Raw genomic sequence first — 24367 nt, forward strand, 5'->3', positions numbered from 1 at the left:
CGAGCTTGGACCCGCAGAGCCTTCCCGACGAGCTGGGCAGCAGCTGGCGCGCGCACACGCGGAGCAAACAATGCCCAGTCCGCGAACGGCACAAACTCACGACACCCGCGGCCCCACCCGCCACCCTGCAGCCGGCACCGAATAAAATAAAAAGAAAGCCGGGACGGCATCTTTCTAAATAAGCCATGGTGCTTTGTTCTCCCGAGTGCAGAGGCCCCTGCCCGAAGCCGGCGCGAGAGGGGCTGCCCGCTCCGCTCCGAGCGCCCCACAGACCGCGGCGGCTTCGCCCCGACAACGCCCCCGGCTCGCGCCAAGAACCGCGAGGGGAAAACGCAGGGCGCGGGGGGAGGGAGCCGTGAGGCAGCGGCGGCCGGGAGGGGCGGGAAACCTGAGGCGAGGGGGAAAAAATGAAGGCGCGAACCCAGGCTTGAATGGGGAAACTTCGGGGAGCAGGGGACGGGCGCTCTCCGTAGGTAACCACCCCGAGAGGGCAAACGCGAACGCCGAGGCGGCAGGCAGCAACTTTGAGGTGAGCGGCAAGTTGCGCGCCCCCTCGGGGCGCGTGGTCGGCGGCCCGTCGGCGCCCCCACCCGGGACGCGAACACACGCTCCGGCCCGGAGCAGCGGCGGCGGCGGCGGAGGCGGGAGCAGAGGCGAGCGCGGCGGCGGCAGAGCGGCAGGGGCGGCGGCAGCGGCGCGCCTCGGGCCCAGCCCGCGCGGCTCCCCCTCTCGCGGCGCCCGCCCGCCCGCCCGCCTTGCGTGTGCGTGGGCGCGTCTCAGCCTCGGCGTGAGCGGCACCTGCTCGTCTCGGCCCACAGCGGACGTAGCTTCGCCGAGAGCTGCCGCTCACCGTCGCCGTCTCCGTCGCCGTGGCCGCCAGCCCGAGGCGGGCTCCGCGGGGTCCCCTCGCAGCCTCGGTCCTTCCCCGCCGCCCGCGAGCAGCCTGGCTCCGAGTCACGTGTCAGTGCCTGAGGCAGAGACAGAGAAAAAAACGCGCTTCATTCCTTCTTCCACCGCCATACTGTATTTTATACTAAATCTCATTTTTATTCCAACATTTTACTCCCGCTCGGTGAGTACCTTCTCAGTGGCATTCTTGTCCTATTCTTTTTTTAGTCCTTTTTTTTTTTGTTTTTAATTTTTTTTTTGTTTTTTTCTTTCTTCTTCTTTTTTTTTCCACTTCTTTGATTATTGTTTATATTTGGGAAAGCTGAAGGAGCATGGTTTTGAGCCTTTTCCTGAATCCAAGTTTTTCTAGCTTGCGGTCGTTGTGTAGACAAGGCGCTGTGTCTGGGAGTCCGTGGCGACCGTGCCCGCTGGGAGCGACTCCCAAGTCCAGCAGAATATGCAACTGGTTTTATGGAAAAAAAAAAAAAAAAAAAGCGATGTGAAGTATGGTGCCTATTTTTTCCTTTGTAAACAAAATGAAAAAGCATGTTTCTAACTCTTTTTTGGCATATTTTTCTGATAACATTTTTGTATAGGTGAGATTTTACAGCAGTATTTACAAGTTTGTGGTCTTGCAATACTGGTGCAAACCACTGAGCAAGGATAATTCATTTTATATTTTTTAATGTCCTTTTTGGAAGCCGGTGCGAAAAAATTCGTTTTTTTCTCCTGTTTTTGATTCTCACTGATAACATAAAACTTTTCTTACAGCTGGTGACTGGGATCATTTTTAAGCAAAATACTTTTTTTTTCTCTCTCCTTTAAATTAACTATGACTTTTGCATATTTGACTTTTTCAAAAAAGAAAAAAAAAAGATAATTTTATGATAGATATCCTGATATCTATATCTGTATCATCCCTTCTTCCTTCTCCTCCCCTCCCCGTAAATCAATTTTCAAATGATGGCAGTGGAAGGTTTTTCTGGAAAAAAAAATGAAGTGCGGTTTGGTTTCCTTGTCAACGGAGGATGAAGTGAACAGCTGAGCAGCTTGCAGAGAGCAGGTACTTGGTCCCCTTGGAGGCGTTTCCCGGGTGTGCGATGGCAACACTGGTCCTGGCAAAGAGTGTGTGTGTGTGTGTGTGTGTGTGTGTGCGCGCGCGCGTTACTCGGGCAATGTCCGACCGCGATGGGGAATGCCGCACCGGGAACCAGGGAAAATCCAGTTCTTTTCCCTGCTTTTGGATAATTTTTTTTTTTTTCTTTCTTGCTTTTTTTTTTTTTTAATTTTTTTGGGTGCGCAAAATACAATCCTCCCTGGCTGCGCCCAGGTTGTCTCTGTGGCGGGCAGACAGCTTGTGCTCCGCGGGCGGTGGTGGCCCGAGCGCGGTGGCCGCGGGCCCAGTAAGTTCTCCGAGGGCCACTTGCAGAGCAGGAGGGTCAAGGCCCAAGTGTGTGGCGCTGGCCATCGGGCCGACCAGGGTGGCCCCTCACATACTCGGGAGATGAGTCTGAGAAGCGTCGGGGACAGCATCTTCCGGAGGGGACTGGCTCCTGGCCTCCTTTGCAGAGTCTTGAGTGTGGCAACAGTCCCCGCACGTTCAACTCCCACTCCTCCAATTCGCAATGAGTAAACAACGCTGTAGGTCTTTCCCAGCCTGTCTTGCTTGTTCAGAAAGGCTTTGCCTTTTCAGTGGTTTTGCCTTTGGATCTTTTTTCTCTGTTGTATTGCATTGATTTTAGGTTCTTGGTGACATCTTTCAGGGAACAGGGAAATATTTAAGTGATGGCCATTTGATTTTCAGGTTGAGGATAAAACTCGTACTTTGCATTAATGAGACTACACCTCACAGGTGCAAAACAGCCTTTTAAGTGTTAAAGAGACAGTGTTTCTCTTTTTATAACCCCCTGATACTGATTCTAAAATCCCCCCCAATCGCAAGCTGGGAACAGGGTGAGTGGGGGCCAGGGGTTAGCTACTGGTTTTGTTATATTGGTATCATTGAATTATTCAGTGTTGTATGTATTCTATGGTATTTTGTGATTGTCCTGTTACATGTCTTTAGTATACAATCTCGCATTACTTTTCAAAGATATATCAGTTCGCTATGAAAAGCCTTTTCTATATTCAATTAATTCAGTGACAGAATGAGCTCGAAAATTTATTGCACAAATAAATTTAGTAAAGTTATACTTTAAATTTTAAAATCTAGCAACTTATTCAAATGGCTTTGAAAGCTTTATTATCTTCCTTTTCCTCCCGTAAATGAAAAGTTTAGCCATAAATTTATCATGCATGTATATTTTGGATTCTGATAAGGATAAACAGAAAGCAAATGAAATAAAATTTCCCCTCACAGATTCAGTTTTCTTCTAGGATATCTATAGAAAGAAAAACTAACTCCAGCCCACAGAAGCACCCATGACAAAGGGGTCAACAACATTCACAATGGTGATTTTTTAGTCTGCACCAAACCTCTCATTGAATGTTCACCTTCAGTTTGTAGAATGAAAGTTTTACATCTTTTTTTTCCCTTTGTGGTAAAAGAATAAGGAGTACAAAGGGTCATTTATCTGAAGATTAGAATGTAGTGTAACATCTATAAGGCTTTTATATGTGTTTTCATTCATAATGCTGCCACGTATCTCAAAAGCCGGTGGAAGTTGCATTATATGTGAGTTATTTTTACTCAGGTCAGCTTTTTTCCCTGTAAGGGAAGTCCTCTTGGCATTTATATCAGAAAGAGGAACTATGCTATTGTGTGGACACCAGACTTGATACCTTGAAGTACATAGTTGTAGGATTTGCAGACAATGCTATGCCACTAAGCCTTAGATGTGACTTTTCTTATTTTTGTGTAATGAGCTCATTGCTCAAAGGTAGCCTTTCGTATGGCTCAGAAAGCTAACATAAAACATTTAAAATACACTTGTGACACTCTGTGCTTAAAAAAAAACCTTTTAAATCATAGCACATAAGTAGAAATGCTTATTTAAATTGCAATATAGTATGGGTAGAATATTTTTTCCATTGGTTATATGCATTGTAAGACATTTAGTTCCTTTAAAAGAGAGAAGGCAAACAAGCAAGAAATAACTTGAGTGTTCAAACTTGAATTTTCACTAAGATAACAATTGTTAACCTAAGTTCAGTTTGTGTTTTAAAAGTGGGCAAATGAAGTACTCTGTGATATTTCTAAATGAAGTTGAAACCATAAACAAAAAAAAATACTCATAACATTTTAATGTGAGAGCAGGGACAGTTGCACTTTTAATCTATAAGTAAAGATCTTCTAGAACCTTGTCATTTTATATTTTCATTTATTTAATAGTCATTTTGTTCTATTAACTATTGGTAGTAGTTTTCTATTTGTGATGTTCAAATGTCCATTGTTTCCTCCTGTGTGAATCAAACTGGGAATACTACAATTTTGAACTGACTCCTTGCTCTGTGTGAGATTTTTGGTTTAAGATTGTTGAATTGTTGAGTTAGCACCCCCTACTGGTTTTTCTTGGAAAAAATCTATCCATTTTTCATTGACCAAGAAACCTTTGCGGGTTCTGTTAAATTTAATCCTAAATTTTTTTCCTACTGTTAACTGAAGAAAACATTTTCCAGGAGAAAGAGCTTCCTAAGTGAAAGCAAGAGATGAATGAAAGAAAACATATAAATTAAGTTACTGTACATTTTAAAATAAATAATAAAAAATTCACCACAAATTTAGAACTGTCTATTAACGGTTCCTGTAATGTGGACTGGGCACTTATCTCAGTGGTAGAGTGCTTGCCCAGCCTATAGCAGGGCTGAGTTCAGTTCTAGCACTATAGAAAAACATTCTATAATGTGCTGTTTTTCTGTGGGAAGGAATTGTGGATGTTATTAAGAATCCTGTATTCCTTAATTACTTTCAAGTTTCTTTCCAGTCTTAAACATTTAGAGAAAGAAATTGTGGTTGGAATTGATTTGAGTGGTGGTTTGCTTGAGAGTATTTAAATAAATACAGTTTTACATTTAAATATACATTTTTTTGAAATTTATCCTTAAGTATAAGCAATCAAATTGCATACATTTTTTCCATTAGTATTTATCAGGTAGCCACATTATGGTGGTATTACATAGGAGGAGGGAAGTTCCACACGTTCTTGATACTCTTGCATATTTATAGTTAGCAGGATGTGTTGTTTTAAAGTGAGAGCTAGTTTATTTCCTGTAACTTCTGCAAAATTCTAGTAGTTTCAAGTATGTTAAAATACAGTATGAGTTATATTTTAAAGCAATTAATATAAAAAGGAAGAATAGAAAAATAATGAAATAGAAAATAATTAGACATTTAAAAATCAATGCTTAGTTAAAAAAGCAAATGTGCTATTTGGAGAGCTATTTCATAAATAAAATAGATACATTTTCAATAAGCCATTAAAAAGTATATGGAATCACCAGTGGAAGTGTGTGATTGTTACATTTGTAAGCCTTCCACCTTAAATGTGCAGTCAAGCTTTGTTTAGTGCTTACTGATATTATGTGACTAATTACATAATACATCGTATCAAATCATACTCTACATTACAAATCTTCAAAAAGTTCCATTCTGGAAGTTGAAGAGAAGCAGGTATTTGGAATTATAGGTATAAAAAGAAGAATTGGAGTGAAATATTTTAGTTACAATTTATTTTCTTTACTGACTTTTTGAAACTTAAGAAATACAGATTAGCTTTGGCTTTTAAAAGTTATTTCTTCATTTCTTTTGCCATCCTCTTATTTAGGGAACTATACTGTACTGTGAAAAACTGAGGTAATGATGAATTTTTTTTTTTCTGAAATTTTCATACAACTCTGGAAAATAAATAAAAATTACTTTTTAAAAAATCTCACTGATCTACATTTTAAAAATCATTTTCTTATTGTTATCATTGTATGTTTCATTCGGTGTCTTGCACAAATCTCTTTATTTATAATTTAGTATGTTTCATTTAATAAGTCTCTTTAGTAACTGACAGTGACACATAAATTTTTATAGTAGTTACAATGAGAATCATTAGCTTCATTGGGCCGTGATTTTGAGAACACTGACTGCTAAATAAGGAAAAGGTAATTTCTGACTATAACGTCAGTTTCACAGTGTAATGTTATATTTGTCATCACTCTTCGATATATTGTTAAATTTTAACTTTCTGAATACATAGTTCTATCCTAGTTGTTATCAGTGTTTAGCAAGTTCTCTTCTTCTTCTTTTTTTTTTTTTTTTTTTTTTTTTTTTTTTTTTTTTGTCTTTTTCATTTTTATCGGTACCAGGGATCAAACTCACATCTGCCTGCTTGCAAGGCAGGTGCTTATGCCACTGAGCTAAATCCCCAGACCTCCAAGTTTTCTTATTTAACAGCTTTTAGAGTTACAGCAACATATTGGGGATTTTTGTCTATATATTGTTAAGTTTATGTTAAATATTAAAGTTATATTGTGAAAAGTCATGGTTTTATTATTCCTCCACGCTTTAAAAAAAGTTATTTGTTTTGCAGTAACTTGCTACTTTTTGAGAATGAATCTTGGAAAATACTGAAGTAGATTTATGTTTTCCTATCTATTCCTAGCCACAGGGATGGCAGTAGGAGAACTTTATTTATTGTTTAGGATAAATGTCCTCTGAACTCTCCCTGAGACTTCGCAGGTTGGGTCAAGAATGCAAGAGTTAGCCAGGGATTCAGCTTGGTGGCATAAGTGCTTGCCTGATAAGTATAGGGTCATGAATTTGATCTCCAGTACCAAAAACAAACAAGCAAACTATGTGTACACACACACACACACACACACACAACTCAGAAGAATGCAAGAGTTATGTGCTAGCAATGTAAAATTTTAAATGGAGAGAATTATAGGGGACATGATGATTTTACATATTGGAAAGATGTGTTAATTACTCAGAGATTCCACAGGTGGCAAAGGGAGAAATGAAGGGCTGGAAGTCTGGAGTGATACTTCCTGAACCATCCTGTAGGAGGGGATGGCTGGTTTGTTTTTTTTTTTTTCATGTAAGACAACTGCTATATATTGATCCTTGAGACATTATTCATGATGACAATAGTTTTGCAAGTTCTCATTAGTGAGCACCTTTCACCAATAAGTACTTTTGGCAAAAATGACAAAAAGTGGTATTGATTATATTAACTCTTTCTGGTTATGAAGGAACCTTGAGGTGACCATAGAATCACACTCTGGGACTGTTGAAGTTTTTGAGGACAAGCCAAGTCATAGAAATTTGTAAGTTATCACTGTTGTTCTGGTGGTGACAGAATAGGTGGTTCTCTGTCTGCAGTGGCTTTATAAGAGCCCAGGGAAAGGCAGTCAGTACAGAATGTAATATGTACTCTTGAAGTTTTTGCAGTATAATGTGGAAAATTAGTCTTTTGCACAAAAAAACCAAACATCCAGTCCTTTCATCCTAGCAAACCTATAAATACAAGTGTCTCTTATGTCTACCAACATCACACTGTAGCATCATCTCTATCTCAGCACTTTACCGTTACACATACTTAGACGTGCCACTTTCAAGCTCATTTCATGTTAATATAAAACATGTATAACTGCAAGATGTTATTTTAGGATGCTGTGTTTAGTTGCGTTTTCAGATGTGTGATGAGTCTTTCTTCATTAGTTTCTTGGGGACCTAAAAAAAGTGAGTATTTCAAGAATGTGAAACATTAACCACAGTCCACTGTAGCGGTTTGAATGAGTGAGAAAAAAAAAATGGTTCCAGAGACTTTTGATGGTGCATCTACAATTTTGTGAAAGAAGTGGGTTTGGAGACCAAAGTGGAAGAAGAAATAAAAGTTATCATTTTTTTTTTTTTATGAAATTGGGATATACTGAAAACTAGTAGTACAAATCAAAGCTAGAGATAATATCTAAAGGAAAGTCTGATATAATTTGGGTATGAGAATGGTTCAGTTTTGTATATAACAATGATTTGAAGTTCCAAAATTAGGTTCTGGATGATGTGACCAATGTTTTATTGAAATTTTGGACTAAATCTGGGAAACACATTCAAGGCTAGAAGGAGACATAAAATCAACCATGTAAAAAGGCATATTTGATGGCTTAAATTTAGGATATGCTTGTTCTTTCCTGTATGAATATAAAAAGGACTAGTAAAAGGCAGAAAAATAGAGAGTCAAGTAGCCATAGAAACTCAGAATAGTATGCTTGTGTGTGTGTGTGCATGTGCGTGAGCGCGCATGTGTGCATGCATATAAAGAAAAGAAATACTGTTCATTAGAAGTAATTCCTAGGCTCAGAGGAACATGAATCCTGAATAAAGAGCCCTTGAAAACAACTTGTGGTTAAAATCAATTAGTTGTAAGAAAAAACTAAGTGAATGGGATGTACCAGCCTTGGGCAAATGAACAAGTGATCCATGATTCCAGATAAGATGTGACAACATCTTAAATAAGTTTATTGAAGTCTATTGTTGCCAAACTTCATGTGTCGTGTGTGTGTGTGTGTGTGTGTGTGTGTGTGTGTGTGTGTGAAACATATTCTTAACTGGAAGTCACTAAAATATTTCTGCATTAAATAGAGTTTTAAATTACACATAGAAAAAAATAAAGCAAACCTAAGTAAGGATATTAAAAGAAAAATAAAGAGCAAGTTTATCAGATATTTAAATACACTAAAATTTTCAAAACCAAATTTATTTATTAGTTGTGTCCACTGAAAAGACTTTATTGCAGTGTCTGTCCTATAGCATAAGTGTTTCTAGTGCACAAATCCTGACTTCTGTGTATCATTCCCCAACCAAAGTGGCTGGAGCTTTTTAGACAATTGACTGAGCAGAAAAATTAAGCTGGGATCTTATCTTTGTTCCAGAAAGTAAAGAAATGTGCAAAGATAAAATCAGGTTATGTCAGTGTAAACAGGAGCTAGCTTGAAGTGACTTCTAGTTGCCAAATTTCAATCAATTCGAACATCAAGGATGATGGAGATGGATTGTAAATCACTGAATAAAGTAAATCCATAGGTTTGTGGTGATAATCTAAATAGAAGGTATCTAGATGCAAAGAAAAAATAATACATCTACGTTATTGGTGGACTGTAGATTAGTGTGACCACTATGGAAATCAGTTTGGGGTTCCCACAAAAAAAGTAAAACTAGATACTCCATTTGACCCCACTATTCTCCATCTAGGTATCTTCCCAGAAGAATTAAAGAGATCATATTTCATACATGCATATCCATGTTTATAGCCATGTAATTCATAATATCTAAATCTTGGAAAGAACCTATATATTCATCAACATAGATGCATGGATGAAGAAAGTTTTTATTTACACACAGTGCAGTACCATTCTGTCATAAATACGGATAAACTTGTCATTTGTAGGAAAGTGGATGCACTTGAAGACCATATATTAAATGAAGTAAATCAAATACACAGATATTGTATGGTTTCTCTTATATGAGAAGCTTCAAACACAGATAAAGATAAAACTAAAGTAATAATAAAAATAGATCTTTCTCAGATGTGATGAGGACTAAGGGATGGAGAGAGAACAGTGAAAGGAGAGGGAAAAGAAGGAAAATACGGAGGGGTGGAAGGGAAGGGAAGAGGGTATAAGAACTGAGATGTATAATCACCGGGACCAACTCCCATATATACTAATCAAACAGTTTGAAAAGGTGCATCAAATTTAACATAATAATATGAAAGCATTAGATTTTAGTGTTTAAGAGAAGCTATTACATGGGGGATAATTATTCATAAAATATGAGTTAAATGGAAGAAATGCTAGTATTAGCAAATTATTGCTTGCAGATCTTAATGAAATTATTGAAACAGTGAGTTATGAAATAATTAAATGGATTTTGGAGAACAATACATTCTTATGGTGTTCAAGTATTACTTCTTACTGCATCTGGTAGTCATGTTAAATAACTAAGTGGGCAAAACCACCATCAGTGACAAACTGCCTGGCACCAAGGGTCTCCTGGTGTGATGCTATGTGGAGTAGTGGAGTACACAGGCCGCTTATGATATATTTTTACTAGAATATAAATCTGAATCAGATAAAATCTTTTGAGACTTAACTTTCAGTTTATAGAAAACACAGGGAAAGAACAAGTTAAGTTTAAAACATAGGAAATAGTGTAATAAAGCCACAGAGTGAAATATTGAGGATTGTAGATAAACGGACATGTGGCTTTCTTGGAAAGTCACTTTTGGGGGGCATTTTAGATAAGAAGAAACTAAAGGAAAAGAAATACAATGCTTAAAGATTTATTTCATATTAAAGGAGGGACACAAAGGTCAGATTTTAATAGAATTGGGAAAAATTGTATATTTACTACAAAATGATAGTGGGAGATGCATATTTAATTATTTTAGTGATAAGTGCCATGATGTTACAATCAGAGAGAGAGTGGAAGAAGAGGAAAGTGGAGTAGGAGGAGGAAGAGGGAGAGAGGTGAGGGAAAGAGAAAGGAAGAGGAGGAAAGGAGAGGGGTAGGGTTGGGGAAGAAATACAAATTAATTAATGAATGTACGGTAAATTATCCTTTGTTAGCCACGTTTAAATTCAGAAAGTGCTTGTACTAGTTTTGTTGCATTTTTATTTCAAATATTTTGTATGTTTGCAGTTTTTCAGTAAAGAATAATAGTAAATAAGACTTACAAGGACTATGTAAGTCTTATATAACTTCAGTCTTTTCAGGTAAGTCTGTGAGGTCCTAGGTTGAAATTAACTGGTGTAGATATAGGACCTTATAGGACATAGCAGGATATGAGGTCTCTAAAAGATTCTAGAAATATAAGGAATTTGACAAAGTTAATATTTGTCATCATTTTAGTCACTATAATTGCATCATATTCTCTAACAACACTTAGCCTCTTTCTGAGTGAGTCAAGAAACATGGTGTGTGGGGGGGGGTTTAGCTTAGCAGCATAAGCGCCTGCCTTGCAAGCAGGCAGTCGTGAGTTCGATCCCTGGTACCAATAAAAATGAAAAAGATAAAAAAAAAAAAAAACCCAAACAAACAACAACAACAAAAAGAAACATCAGGGGTTGACTTGGTTAGGAGACCAGGGTAGAATGCATAGCATACAGACAGGTGGGCTGTCTTCAGGTAGTTACTATTTGTAAAGTTACAAATGAGTCTGGACTGGGAAAGGGCAACTCTTGAGAGTTCTTGCTAGTAAGATTTGAGAGCTTGATGGTCACGATAAAAACTAAAAGCAGGTTCATTATTTTTCACAGAATGAGAACGCTGCAAGGATAGGTGGTTTTGCTCAGATTTTGAAAGCTGCACGTAGGTGAGGAACACAGTTGAGACTATGATATGGCTTGTGGCTAAGGAAAGTGCTGCAGGTTTGTGATGTTGACACTGTGATGTGGGACTCAATATTAAAAGTTGCATATGAGAGGGATAACTGGAAAAGAAAACTATAAATGTGCTAGAAGTATTAATGGTATTTATGGAGGTTTATAATCAACTAAGTTCAAAATATCTTTTTTGTCAATTTGTGATTTTAACTATTTTAGTATTTTGTTTGAAATATAAAGAAAGTTATAGGTATGTAATGTATGTATTTAACTTAGAATAGAATTTAGATAGTGTAGTAAACAATTCTGTAGTGGATAAGGCATTGGAACTATTAATTGATCATAATAAAAAATAATATAAAGTAATATAATTAGTACTTTCTAAATATAATCAGTCAAATTGAAAAGAAAAGTGTAACTTGCTAATACATGTTGTACTCCAGCTCAAACTTTTTAAAAACTAGAAGTCCATAGAGCAGGTATATATGAATACTGCTATTTTTATTGCTGCTGCTACTGTCTCCTTCCATTTATGATTCAACTTCAGACCATACTGATAACTGGTGCTTCATCATATTTTACCTCATTTTGTAACACCCTGTTAGAATATATTAGTATTGTAGATAATAATTATCTAGGATAAAATGAGGATCAGTTAAGTGTCTTGTGCAATGTCTCTGTGGTATTAATTTGCTGAGTAAAGAGATGAACCCAGGACTTGTTGGCTTCACAACTTGAATTTCAACTACTGTGCCTTGAGAATAGAAAAAAAATGGAAGGAAAAACAGATGGAAACAAAGATTATGTAAATGAGGAAAGAAAGAAAGATTGGAGGGAGGGAATGATTTAAAAAAAGAAAAGAATTAAGATATATTGTGTAAAGGTACAAATTCCCTATGATGAATGTGATCAATATGTATGACAAATACGTGCTAATTAAAAATATTTTACCCATAAAAAAGAGAAAAAGTCATACTTTAATTTGTATATCCATTGATTGGTTGGTGACATTTAAATAAAATGGATATACTCAAATTAATGCTTCCACTATAACTCCCTATATGCAGGATACTTTTTAAAAATGGAAATATAATGTACATGATAAAGGCAGTTACAGAATGTCATTTTAAATTTTCCAGAAGGCACATTAAATAAAAAGAAAAATAGATGAAACTAATTTTTATAACATTTTTATGTAACTCACTGTAGCAAAAAGTGTTTCATCATGTAACAGTATAAAGCTACTTTAAAATATTCTGCATTTGAAGGTCTTTGAAACATATCTTGTATTTTATGCTTTCAGCACAGAACTAGTTATCTTTAGATTGCTCATGTGCTATTGGCTGCCAGAAATTCTGTTGCAGATCTGAGAGTTCAGAAGTCTCAGGACTGTGTCATGTTTTAAAACTCTTTGTGACAGTGCTTGCTTTGGCAGCATATATATTAAAACTCTTTGTGACAACTTATTTCTTATCAGAGCTTAGCCAAGGTAGATTTTTAAAATACTGTCTGATTGTTTCAATTTTAGCCTTCACTTTTTATTAAGAATATAAATTGAAATCTATTCAAGTTCATTTTTGGCTAAATAGAAATTCCAAAATATGGTCAGTTGACTGAGACATATTGAATTCATCTTGATAGTTATTGTTATAGGAAAGGAAGATAGTCACTTTTACTAAGTTTGCTTTTCCAGAGCATTTGGTGTTAGTGGGACCTAATAGGTAAAGAAATAAGGGACTAAATGAATAAATAAGTTTTAAAATTTAAATAATAACAAATGGAGAACATCTTCATAGAGTAAGCTTTTTTAATATTAAGTCAGTTGGTACAGTTTAGATCACACTCATTCTTGGGAATTCATGCCTGTTACAATTCTTGGTTCCTCTTTTTTTTTTAAATCTTCTCTCCCCTCTCATTAACCCCCTTCCCTTCCTTATTTACAAAGATTTATTTCCATTTTACCCTTTTCTCAGATGAAGAATAAGCTTTTATATTACAGCTATTGGTCTAATTTAACTTCAGTGAGAACTGTCCAGAGTCCTGCAAAGTTGTTCTCTTTTAAAAAACCAGAATGATGTATTTCATATGTGAATTCACATATAGATCAGAGGCTCAGTAGTTATTGTGCAGGCTATTTTATTTTATACATTTGTGGACTTCAGTAACACATAGAATACATGCTTAGAGAAAAAAATCTTCCATTTTAGTTGCACATAGATAAATGACTAAGACATATCCTTATAATCAGACCCATTTCATTTGATTCACCTACATATATGATTTCTAGTATATTAAAATATTTTATTCATTATTAGGTCCCAGCTCTTATATGAAGAATGTGATTCCATAGCATTTCAACTTTCCACTTCATATTCTATTTTACTTGAGGTGTTAACAGTGAAAAAGGTAAAAACATTAAACATTAATAAAATAAGCAACATGTAACTCATTTTGGGTGTTATCCTCCAAAGTGTTGCCTATGTCTCCACTTCTCCTTGATGCCTGCTCTCTGCACATTTCTAGATGAGACTTACTAAGTTGCAAAGCTTATTTTCTATTTTTATCAATGCTTGAAAATTTATCTCACATTGTTTTAGTTTGCTTGTTGGATGCCTGTATTCCCTTACTGTATTATAGATAGCTTCATAATAACACAGTTTATCTTAATGCTGCATTCTGGTATGTGGATAATGTCTGGCACATAGGAAATGCTTGATAAACGTTTTGGAATTAATTAGTGAATTGATTCCTCATTTGTGGCTTACTGCACTTGAACTGTTTTCTAGATATTTTCAGTATCTGTAAATTCTCTATTTCATGGGATGTTAGTAGCAGCTGAAAACAATAAGATAAGTATCTCTTGGCACAATTTGCCACAATTACCGCTAAAGACATACAAAGAAAATACAATTTCTCAGCAGCAAGGACTTTATTCCAAACCGTTTATATGAATTTTACTTAGGTAATAATTCATTTTGAGAGAGTAATCTTGACATTGGTATATTTAAGCATTCAGAAATGATTTTTATATACATTTTGATTTTATTCTCACACTTAATATTTGAATATGGTGGTTTAGGTTCAGAGCTGAGGTTTAGGTTCTATTTCCTTAGTAAACATAATGAACTGTAATGAACTTGAATTATGTCTGCCAGTTACATCAGGAGGTAACAGTGTACTCTGAGTTTATGAATTTTTAAAACATAATGCTAATCATTAGCTTGGCATAATTTGAAAACTTTTATAAGTTTTAGATATTTATGACAAACAGCTTAAAAGATTATATATTCTTAAGATTCAATTCAAACTGACTTCTTTTACTATTATTTAACCAAGCTTTTTACAGTAGTAGAATACCATGAGATATTATTTATTATAGACAATAAAATTGCTACTATTTAAACATACATAATTATATTGATAAGAATACTCATAGTACAGTGCAGCAAAGAAAATAAGTGTACTGGTTTCTATGCGTGATATAAGATTGGAGTAATGATCTGTAAACTCCATATTGAAAGATTTCTATTCAAGACAAACCTCAGGTTAGTTACTCATTGACTTTGTAAGAAAATTTTATAAATTGTAAGTTAAAAGTAATTTTAAACAAGTTACTACTTTTTTCTTGATTTAGGTTATTTTGTATAAACTTACATTGTGAAAGTATTCTATAGCTTAAAAATTTTAAATCATTTTATGAATTTTTTGCCATTTTAATTATTTGCAGACTATTTCAGCATTTGTCACTTAAAAGTGTAAAATTTATTTTGATTTAAGTAAATTAAGGTTTGAATAAAAGCATTTTGTTATTTAAAAAACATTTTGCTAGTGATATATTTTGGCATTTTGGGGCCTTTTTTGAAAATAGTCTATGAATGCAAAATTAAAATGTTTAACAATGCATTCTTAGTGAGGGGAAGAGGATAAATTTTAATTGTAAAGTTGAATGATCATTAGTTTTTGGATTTTATGTATTTAACATTTCACAAACTATGAATATACCGCTTTTATTATGAAATATATTTCCTTCACATTATTTCATGACTGTTAATATATTTATCCAATTAATATTTCTGGAAAATTTAGTCTTTAATAACTTTCTGCGTCATAAAATACTACATAATGCATGAGTATGAATCTTAGGATGTAGGGAGTGGACAAAGATAAATTTCCTCACAAAAAAACAAAATTGAGGGTTAGTCTCATCTTTTTTCTATTAATTCAGAGGATTAATTTCCCTGTGTATTTCCAGTTCCATAATATGACTTATGAAGTAAATAAAGCCAAAACTAATTCTAAAGATCATATGTAGCATGAAAAACCTCAAATCTGTAGAATGTTAAAACAATTTTGTGTAGTCATTGAGATTAAAGTGATTTAATATTTTTTAATATAACTAATAGATCACTGTTTTTGATGAGAATGTAAGATCATAGAATTTCAGTTCAACAGTGATTTGGGTTTTCAGGTAAGCTTATGTACAATTCTTTCAAGATGTGTATGAGTTAAGAAGAATTCATGCTTTCTGAGCATGACTGTAAAGTTTTGTTGAATTTATACTTGGGAGAATCAATTGGTTTTAATCAGCTTTAGGAAATTATATTATGTATAGTATTTAGTTGCCATACCAAATTAATGGAATGGTTCTCATTTTTTTTACATTTTTTCAATAATATTACTGTTTTTCCCTAAAAATAAGTGTGATTGATTTTCTGGTTTTGATGCCTTGATGAGAAAGTGGGATTTTAATGATTATATACCATTACATTGTAATAATGCACTCTTCTACACCCTATTTTGACTAGCTTTGCTGATTCTTTTTTATTGTTATTTTTAAAGAGTGTATAGTACTGTACCATTTTTGGTGCTTTTTTTCAGTTTTGTAGCATTGCATACACTTTTGGTTATAGTTTTATTGAAAGTACAATCTTAGAACTGCAGCTAGTATTCATCTAGGAAATCATCTTCTTTTCCAGTGTTGGCAGAAAACCTGGGTTGAACTTACATAATGATTACATAAAACATATGAAATCATATATACATATATATGTATACATGATATACATGTGTATCTATATATGTAGTGTGTGTATGTGCTATCTATTGAAATTACTTTCAGAAACAGTTTTTACATCTTTCAAGATGAAGTGAGCATCTAAACACCAGGAATTGTATTATATATTACATTTGGTAGAATATGTTGGTATGATTTGTTGAACATTTAGTTTTAAAAAATTCTAAACCTCTTTTTAAATTTTAATGTTTACGTTTTTAACATTTTAACCAATATATGGACACTGGCTTTTTTGATAGCAAATAATGTAATTTATGGGTGAGGATCAATTAAAGCTTATAATATAAAATGTAATTGCATAAGAAGGGAATGAAAATAACAGTATGTTGAGTAGTTGTAAATAATATCCAACCATTTTGCAAATAAAGTTATTTGCAAAAAAGGCCAGATGGACATGAAAAATACACTTATGAAATCTAGCTTAATTTATCATTGAGGTGATTTAGTTTTCTTTATAAGGAAGGTACCTGGTGTTGTGAATATTTTCTAAAGAAGGGAGACTGCACATGTAGACCCTCCTTGTGAGTCTGTGGATTTGCCAGGATGACTACAATACATTAACCCAAAAATTCAGAACTATTCGTTCTTTTTTTTTTTGTTTTGTTTTGTTTTGTTTTTTGTTTTTTGTTTTTTTGTACCAGGGATCAAACTCATGACTTTGTGCTTGCGAGGTAGGTGCTTATGCCATTGCACTAAATCCTCAGCCCCTCAGAACCATCCCTTCTTAAATAGTATCAGAATGAATAAAATCTTGCATTATTCTCAAAGGAGTCACAGTCTCCAGAAAATTTCTGTGAGGGTATTTGATGTAGTGCTTATAAATTTAAAAATCATGCTGCAGTTGAATTGTCTGTATAGAAATATATGTGTTTGTGTGCATATACATACATATACAATGTCTAGATGCTCATAATTTTTAAAAAATCTGGCATTTTATGTGAATTTAATAAAACTTGAAATTAACCATTATGGATGAACCATATTGGGTTATTCTTATAATCTAATAATGTTGAATAATGCCTGGCAAGTGTGAGGTCCTGAGTTTGATTTCTGGTCCCCTAACTCTACAATAATCATGAATAGGAGCACAAAAAAGGAAAAGCCAAAAATAACTATCTAGTTTCCTCTTTCAATTAAAATATTTTGAATATTTTGATGAATTAAAGTTTATAAATTATATTCTGTGATCATTTTAAGATAAAAAGGAGACTAATTTTTTTTTCTTTTTACAAAGATCACACACATTTTGACTCAGTCTGTGTTTTAGTGAACACATTCAGACTTGCATTTTAATGTCACATGCTATTACTGCTTACAGGTTCTGCTAGTATATTTTTGCATATAGCTGTATTACACCAGTTTCCTAAATTAAGTTCTTTTGCTTTATGTTTGTTTACTTGTTTATTTTTGTTTGCTTTTAGAAAAGCATCTCACTTTACTATGTTCCCCAAAATATCACTGTAACATTGTGCTTCTTTATAATTTTTGGTGAATTCCTAAATGTATCTTTTTGGTGCATGCCATATGTTCAGCTTCTGCTTCCAATTTCTTTATGATGCTTATGTGGGTATTTATGTAATTCTTTCTAAAAATAATTCACTTTGAATCATGACTTAGTAATCAGATACTAAAGATCAAAATAATACATACCACTCCACTGTAATACTGAGTTCAAAAATAATACATCATGATATAATTATCCAGTGGGCTAGACAAAGTCTGTTTATCTTATTTTTCACAGTAGTTCTTGGAACTTCATTATTTTTGTTTCTGGTTTTTAGATGATGAGCTGGAGGTTCAGAGGGCTTAAGTTACTTGCTTATTATGAAAGGGCTAGTAACTGGTAGAGCTAAATTTTAAGGTCAGTCTGACTCTAAAGGCCTCTAACTCTGACCCATTAGGTTACTCTTATCTTTTTTCTAGGATGTGATGATTTACAAAAATGCCCCTTTCATTTTACAGTTATTTTTTATGCCTAACCAAATATATGTTGATACTTCTAAATACGTTTAGATCCTCTAGCTAGAGGATTTTCAAAATACAATTACTGAACACTTGATACCTTGGTTCAAATCAGTTAAAGTGTCAATGTAAGAGTTTTCAGGACCAACTCCTCTTATAACTGTTGTCTTTAGCATTTTAGTGTAAAATGAACTGAAAGGTGAAAGCCATATGGTTGGAAATCAACAGCATGAACACCTTGTCTTTTTAGTTCAGTTGAGACCTATTCAAGTTTAAATTAAGAATCTGAAAATATTCTGTAATGCATTCCACCACTTATGAAAAATATTGCAAGGAAAAATCAGTGTGGTTATTTTACTTGGAAGTTCTGTCTTTCCAGTATTCTTTGACTTTCATCCGAAGCATGTCACTTGAAGGGATAAGTGACATGAAAGAGTAAGTTACTTGAAAGAATAAATTTAGTCTTTGGGGCTGAATGTTAGATGTATTAGCAATTTTTCTAATGTGCTAAATTTTAATAATGTGCTGATTTTCATTGCATTTTTAGTGCTATAATAAGTTTTCTAGTGCAATAATAACTTGATATCATCTATCTTTGCAAAGCTGTCTTTAAGTAACTGGTCTGAGAAGTAAAAATAAATATCTGTTTACTCATTTTAGTCAAGTCAGCAAATAAATTCTGAGATTGGGTTAGCTTGCTAGGATTGACATAACAAAATACTACAGACCGTTTGGGGTAAACAATGAAAACAATGTTTTTGTGATAGTGGAGGATAGAAATCTAAGATCAAGATGTTGGCAAGTTTGGTGTTTCTGAAGCCTCCTCCTAGGAATGTAGATGACCACATTTTCACCATAGCTTCACTTGGTCTTTCCTCTGACTTAGTGTACTTATTGATATCTCAATCTTCTTTTCTTAATGAATGGTATAAAAACACCAGTTTATTGGATTAGGACCCCACCTATATGATTTTGTTTTACTTCTATTACCTTTTTAAAGTCCCTGACTCCAAATATAGTCATATTTTGGCAGTACTAGAAGGTTATAATTTATAGAGCTCTGTAAAATTAGTTCATTTCTCATCAAGCAACTCTTCTAGCACTGTGGGAAGTCCTAGGGAAGAGATCATATTGAGTCTTTCCCAGAGGTTGTAGCTCTGCACAGGATGGGTCAGACAGCCAAGGAATGAGTGTGCATATGATCTGGAGATTGCTCTACTCTTCCTCAGTCAAGCAGCCTCATCTGAATAGCAGGGAAAGTGTTTTCCACTCAGTCACTCAGATGCTATTCATTTTAAGAGGGCACTTTTCTTGTTAGAAAATGTAATTATTTCATCAAGGCTATGTACATGAGACACTGGAAAAACAGTTCAATGAGAGCATATGATTAAGGATGGAATTAATGGTAAAAGTAAATTCAATTAGAGGATAATATGAATTCAGTTTTTTAAGTGAGGAGTTTAAGGTGTCAGTAGATAGAATAATTGGTATGTACTTTCTGGAAGGAAAAGATTTTTAGAATTATCTTAATGGAGGTGACATGTGATAATTGAAATGAAAATGGATTTATCTATAGATGTGGACTTGCAAGAGGTAAAGAGTTTATGATTTGGATTTTAATCACAAGAAATACTGAGATTGAGTAAGTCAAGGAAGGCAAACCTGTGAGAAAATGAAGTTTGTGTAGTTCTGTGGAAGCTGAGGGAAGGATTACTATGAACAAAACTTCCATCTCTGAAAAGACATTTCTCAAAAGAGGACAGAGAAGTCGCCAAAAGATAAATCAAGAAATGCTTAGCTTCACTAATCATCTGAGAAATGCAAATTAACCACCAAGCAGAATCAGCTTTACCTAGTTAGGATGGCTGTTACTGTAAAGATAGAAAACCTAGAGCAGTGGTGCACACCTGTAATCCCAGTACTCTGGGAGGCTAAGGCAGGCCAATCAGGAGTCCTGCCTAGCTTATGCAATTTGGCGGCTGAGACCATATCTCAGAGTAAAAGGTAAAAAAGAGCATGGTAAGTAGTTTAATGTGAAAGTCCTGAAAGTTCAGTCCCTGGGCGGGAAGGGGGGGGGGAATAGAAAAACAGGGTGTAATGGTGAATGCCTATATCTTCGTGCTCTGGGAAGCAGGAGCAGGAGAATCTTGATTTTAAGGCAAATCAGGACTATGAGGCTAGGAGAAATTATCTCAAAAAAAAAACAAAAAACAAAAAAACAAAAAAACAAAAAACAAAAAACAGATGAAAAGATAGCAGTTGCTGGTAAGGAAGTGGAGAAAAGGAAGCATGGCCTGTTCTTGCTGGAAAATAAATTCATACAACTATTAATGGAAAACAAAATGAAAGTTTACCCATAATTCCTGCTTTTCCTATATAATCTTCGGTTTCCTCACATTTAGAAGTGATATTAAATTTCATTTGTCTGTCTTACTGATGATGGGGTGATTGACGAAAATACTTTAGTATTATTAAATTGTATTATCAATTATTATTTAAAAACTGAGGGTTAACAAAAGAAGATTTTCAAGCAAAGCTTGAAACTGTTCCTCTATAGTGCAAGAAGACGGTCTAACTTAGATACATATGTGTAGCAACCTTAACTAAGTGAAATTTCTGTTGTGTCTGCAAGTTGGGGTAAAACAGATAAAAAGAAAGGAGGCTGTGAGATTGTATTGGCCATAGGAAACTCCCATTCCTTTAGGAAGTAGGCAAATCCTATGCTTTAGTTTTGAATTGCAGAGGTTATATATTAATAATAAAACATTAAAACATTAAAAAGTCTTAACTAACCAATATTGCAAATATGCCTTTCTCTCTTATAGAAACAAAAAGCACTATACATGCAAAATAAAATTCTTCAGGAGAGACTTTGAGTTCATTTTCCTTGACATTCAGCAGATGCATGTGGATTTCACAACAGCACCTGCAACTTGGAACTTTCAACAGCACTTGTAAAACTGTTGACATATTAAGACTTTGTTTTAGTTACTTTTTTCATTGCTGAAACAAAATACTAAACACCCAAAGTTACAGGAGGAAAGGTTTGTTTGGGCTCACAGTTACAGAAGTTTCACTTCATAATTGGCCAGCTCTGAGTCAAGGTGTTATGACAGAGAGGCAGTAGACAGAGAGGCAGTAGAGGAGAAACAGTTCATGGTAGGCAGAAGGCGGCAAAAGCAGCAAGTAATAAGTGATAAGCAGTCCTCTTTCTGCCCCTTGTAGTCTATCCAGCTTACATGCCCTTCGGATAGGTAGCACTCACTGCCAGGGTGGGCCTTCCCCTTATCCATGCCCAGAATTATGCCACACTAGTCAGTGGACTACTTAGTAATCATGCATCCTTGCACCCAGCATCACACACTCTAAATCCAGACACCTAGGAAAAGCATCACCTATTATTTCATGAGGCTTTGGGGGAACATCTAGGCACCACCTGTTAAAAGCTTCCTTTTGTTATTTGGAAAACAGTAGGTCCAATGTGTGACTCTTAATGTTTGCCATGAGAATCAGCTTCTGTAAACTGAACTTTCATAGGCCAATGTATTTAATAACTGTTGGCTTCTCTATTGTAACCCGGTGTTTCCTACATTAAATTGACAGTTATTTGGGGGTTTGAAAAAATAAGTACTTTAATTGAACTCTCTGACTCAGAATCACCTGAGCCTAGGATGGAACTTGTTATGGGGTGGGAAATATGACCAAGTAGATTTAACATTTTGATGCAGCTTTCTTTCACCTCTCTATCCTAGCTGTGTGTTTATTATACTCTAATGTGTCCAGTACAGTGACAATTTTTGCAGATGCAGGTTTTGCTTGTGCAATATGCTGATTTGTACTTCTGTCTCATGTTATTCTTGCTTACTTGACAAGTAATATATTACTACAAATTAAAATGCAGCTGCTAATGGAAAATTACCAAAGGTAAAGCAAGTTATTAAAGATATCTGAGTTCTATGTGAACAGTAGAATAAAGGAGACAGCTGATGTTGGCACTCATACTATTGGATCCTAAGGTGATATAAAGACATTTTTTAAACACTCATTTGGAAGGACTGGAGGTCTGGTTCAGTGGCAGATCATGTGCTTAGTGGCACAAGGCTTTGGGTTTAATCTCCATCTCAAGAAAAATCTATGTCTTTAGTAGCAGATACTCAGGAGGCTGATTCAGGGTGATCTCAAGTTCACGACCAGTTTAGATTACTTAGTGAGTTTTTGTCATAAAATTTAAGAACATACAAAGTGTTACGAGCTCATAGTTCAATAGGAGAGCAGTTGCCTAGCATTCATGAAGATGTGGGTTTAATCTCCAGTATTGAGGTATATGAAATAAAGTTATCATTGGAATAAATCATTGGAATACATTTGAAGCCAGTGATATTGAGTAAAGAGTACACACTTTGTGGTACATATTCCGATGTGCTTTTCAAATGAATATCATTTCTTTATATGCTGCATATTTTTATAGCTTCAGAATTGTACAGATACAATAAATGCATGCATATAATGTAAGTGTACAATGAAAATCTATTTGTGTATTTTCATTATTTTAAAATTACTTTTACTGTATGTTGATATTATAAAATTTATATTGATAGAAAATTACTGTATTTATATTGGTATAATACATTTATGCAGTATACTGTATAAAATGAATTTTTTGAGATGGAAATTGAACCCAAAGCCTTGTGCTACTAAGCACATGATCTGCCATTGAACCACATACCGAGTCCTTTCAAATGAATGTTTTTTAAAAAATGCCTTTGCATCACCTTAGGATCCAATTTGAGTGACAGCATCAGCTGCCTCCCTTATTCTATTGCTCTCTAATAAAAAAGTACTGTATATGTATATATATATATATATATATATATATATATATATATATATATAATAGATCATGTAGATCACCTCCTGTTACAGATCATACCCTCTACTGGTGCAAAAAGAAATGAAGACTGTTCATAATATATATTTTCGCTTTACTGACCAGTAATAATCAGCTTATTAATTAGCATTATCCACATTGTAGGGTTATGAGTCACCAAAAGTGTGCTGAGTACTTTTGATTACATTTTATTTTCACAAGCTTAATGTTTTCAGTGAGTCTCTGTGTCATCTAAACTTGTATGTGGATTTTTTATTTCACTCTTCTTTCAGTTGCACCATCAGCAAATATAATAGCTTGCTATGTGTATAGCTGATGTGTACGAGGCACTGATATATGAACTATTAGCACAAAATCCATGTTTATCTGATTCTAAGAAAACAATGTAGTTTTGTTCAAGGTCTTAAGTGTTCATTCATTCCTGTCATTTAAAAAAACTTTTTCTTATGAAAAATTTTGATAAAATAAAAATAACACTCTAATGAGCATCCATAAAAGTATTACATCTGGACTTAAGTAATACTCCATATTCAGACTAATTTGGTTTGTCTATTTTTGTTGAAGTATTTTAAATTAAATTACAGGCCACGTATGGTGTTGTGCTCTTATAACACCACTATTTAAGAATCTGTGTCAGGAATGTCACAAGTTTACAGGCAAATTAGACTATATAGTGAGACAATATTTTTAAAATACAACAAGAAACAAAATCACTGGCATACTTTTAAAAATCTCTAAGTGGATTAAAGAAATTAATGTTTCCCAAAAGGATACTTGCCTCCTTAACAATAATACTATTAATATACATAACAAAGTTAAAATTCTTTAACATTTAATTCAGTCTATATTCAGACTACTGTAATATTCCCCACATGACTACAGTATTTTTTCATTTGTACTCTTTTATTCTAAGTCAATTTCATTGTAGGTACATATTTGCAGTACATCATTACTAATAAAAATTAGCACCAATTCCTTCATACTAGCTATGTGCAGGTATTCTCTGGTTCTTAGCTGGAGGATGAAGTGCATATCTTGCAGATAATGGAGCTGAAAAAGGAAGTCCCTTGCTCATGTGACTTCTCACTTAGCAAGGAGCAGAACAGAAATCTAAATTTTATCCACCTTTATATCTGAACTTGGGTAGTACACTATCTCATTGTACTTCCTACTTCAGGTTTGCAGTTTCTTAAGGATCATAGAAATTGGAGTTTCAGTTAGAGCTCCGATAGCCCTTTAGTTAA

General features: G+C 34.7%; 1 protein-coding gene across 6 annotated transcripts in view; it reads left to right on the forward strand.

The window, feature by feature from the left end:
* The first annotated feature begins 382 nt into the window (after window positions 1-382).
* Ralyl (RALY RNA binding protein like) overlaps window positions 383-24367 on the forward strand; it is a 725971-nt gene continuing 701986 nt past the window's right edge. The window contains exons 1-2 of one of the 6 annotated variants that reach the window (XM_063257504.1): window positions 1003-1072; window positions 1859-1951. The gene's annotated coding sequence lies outside the window, so the exon portion shown is untranslated. Of the gene's footprint in view, window positions 530-905; window positions 1073-1858; window positions 1952-24367 lie in introns of those variants that run through there. The other 5 variants (XM_063257508.1, XM_063257503.1, XM_063257506.1 and 2 more) reach the window with 5 other exon arrangements.

Source organism: Cavia porcellus, unplaced genomic scaffold (genome assembly GCF_034190915.1).
Source record: "Cavia porcellus strain 051 isolate PalLab524CR breed Dunkin Hartley unplaced genomic scaffold, mCavPor4.1 scaffold_10, whole genome shotgun sequence".
NCBI classification, from domain to species: domain Eukaryota; kingdom Metazoa; phylum Chordata; class Mammalia; order Rodentia; family Caviidae; genus Cavia; species Cavia porcellus.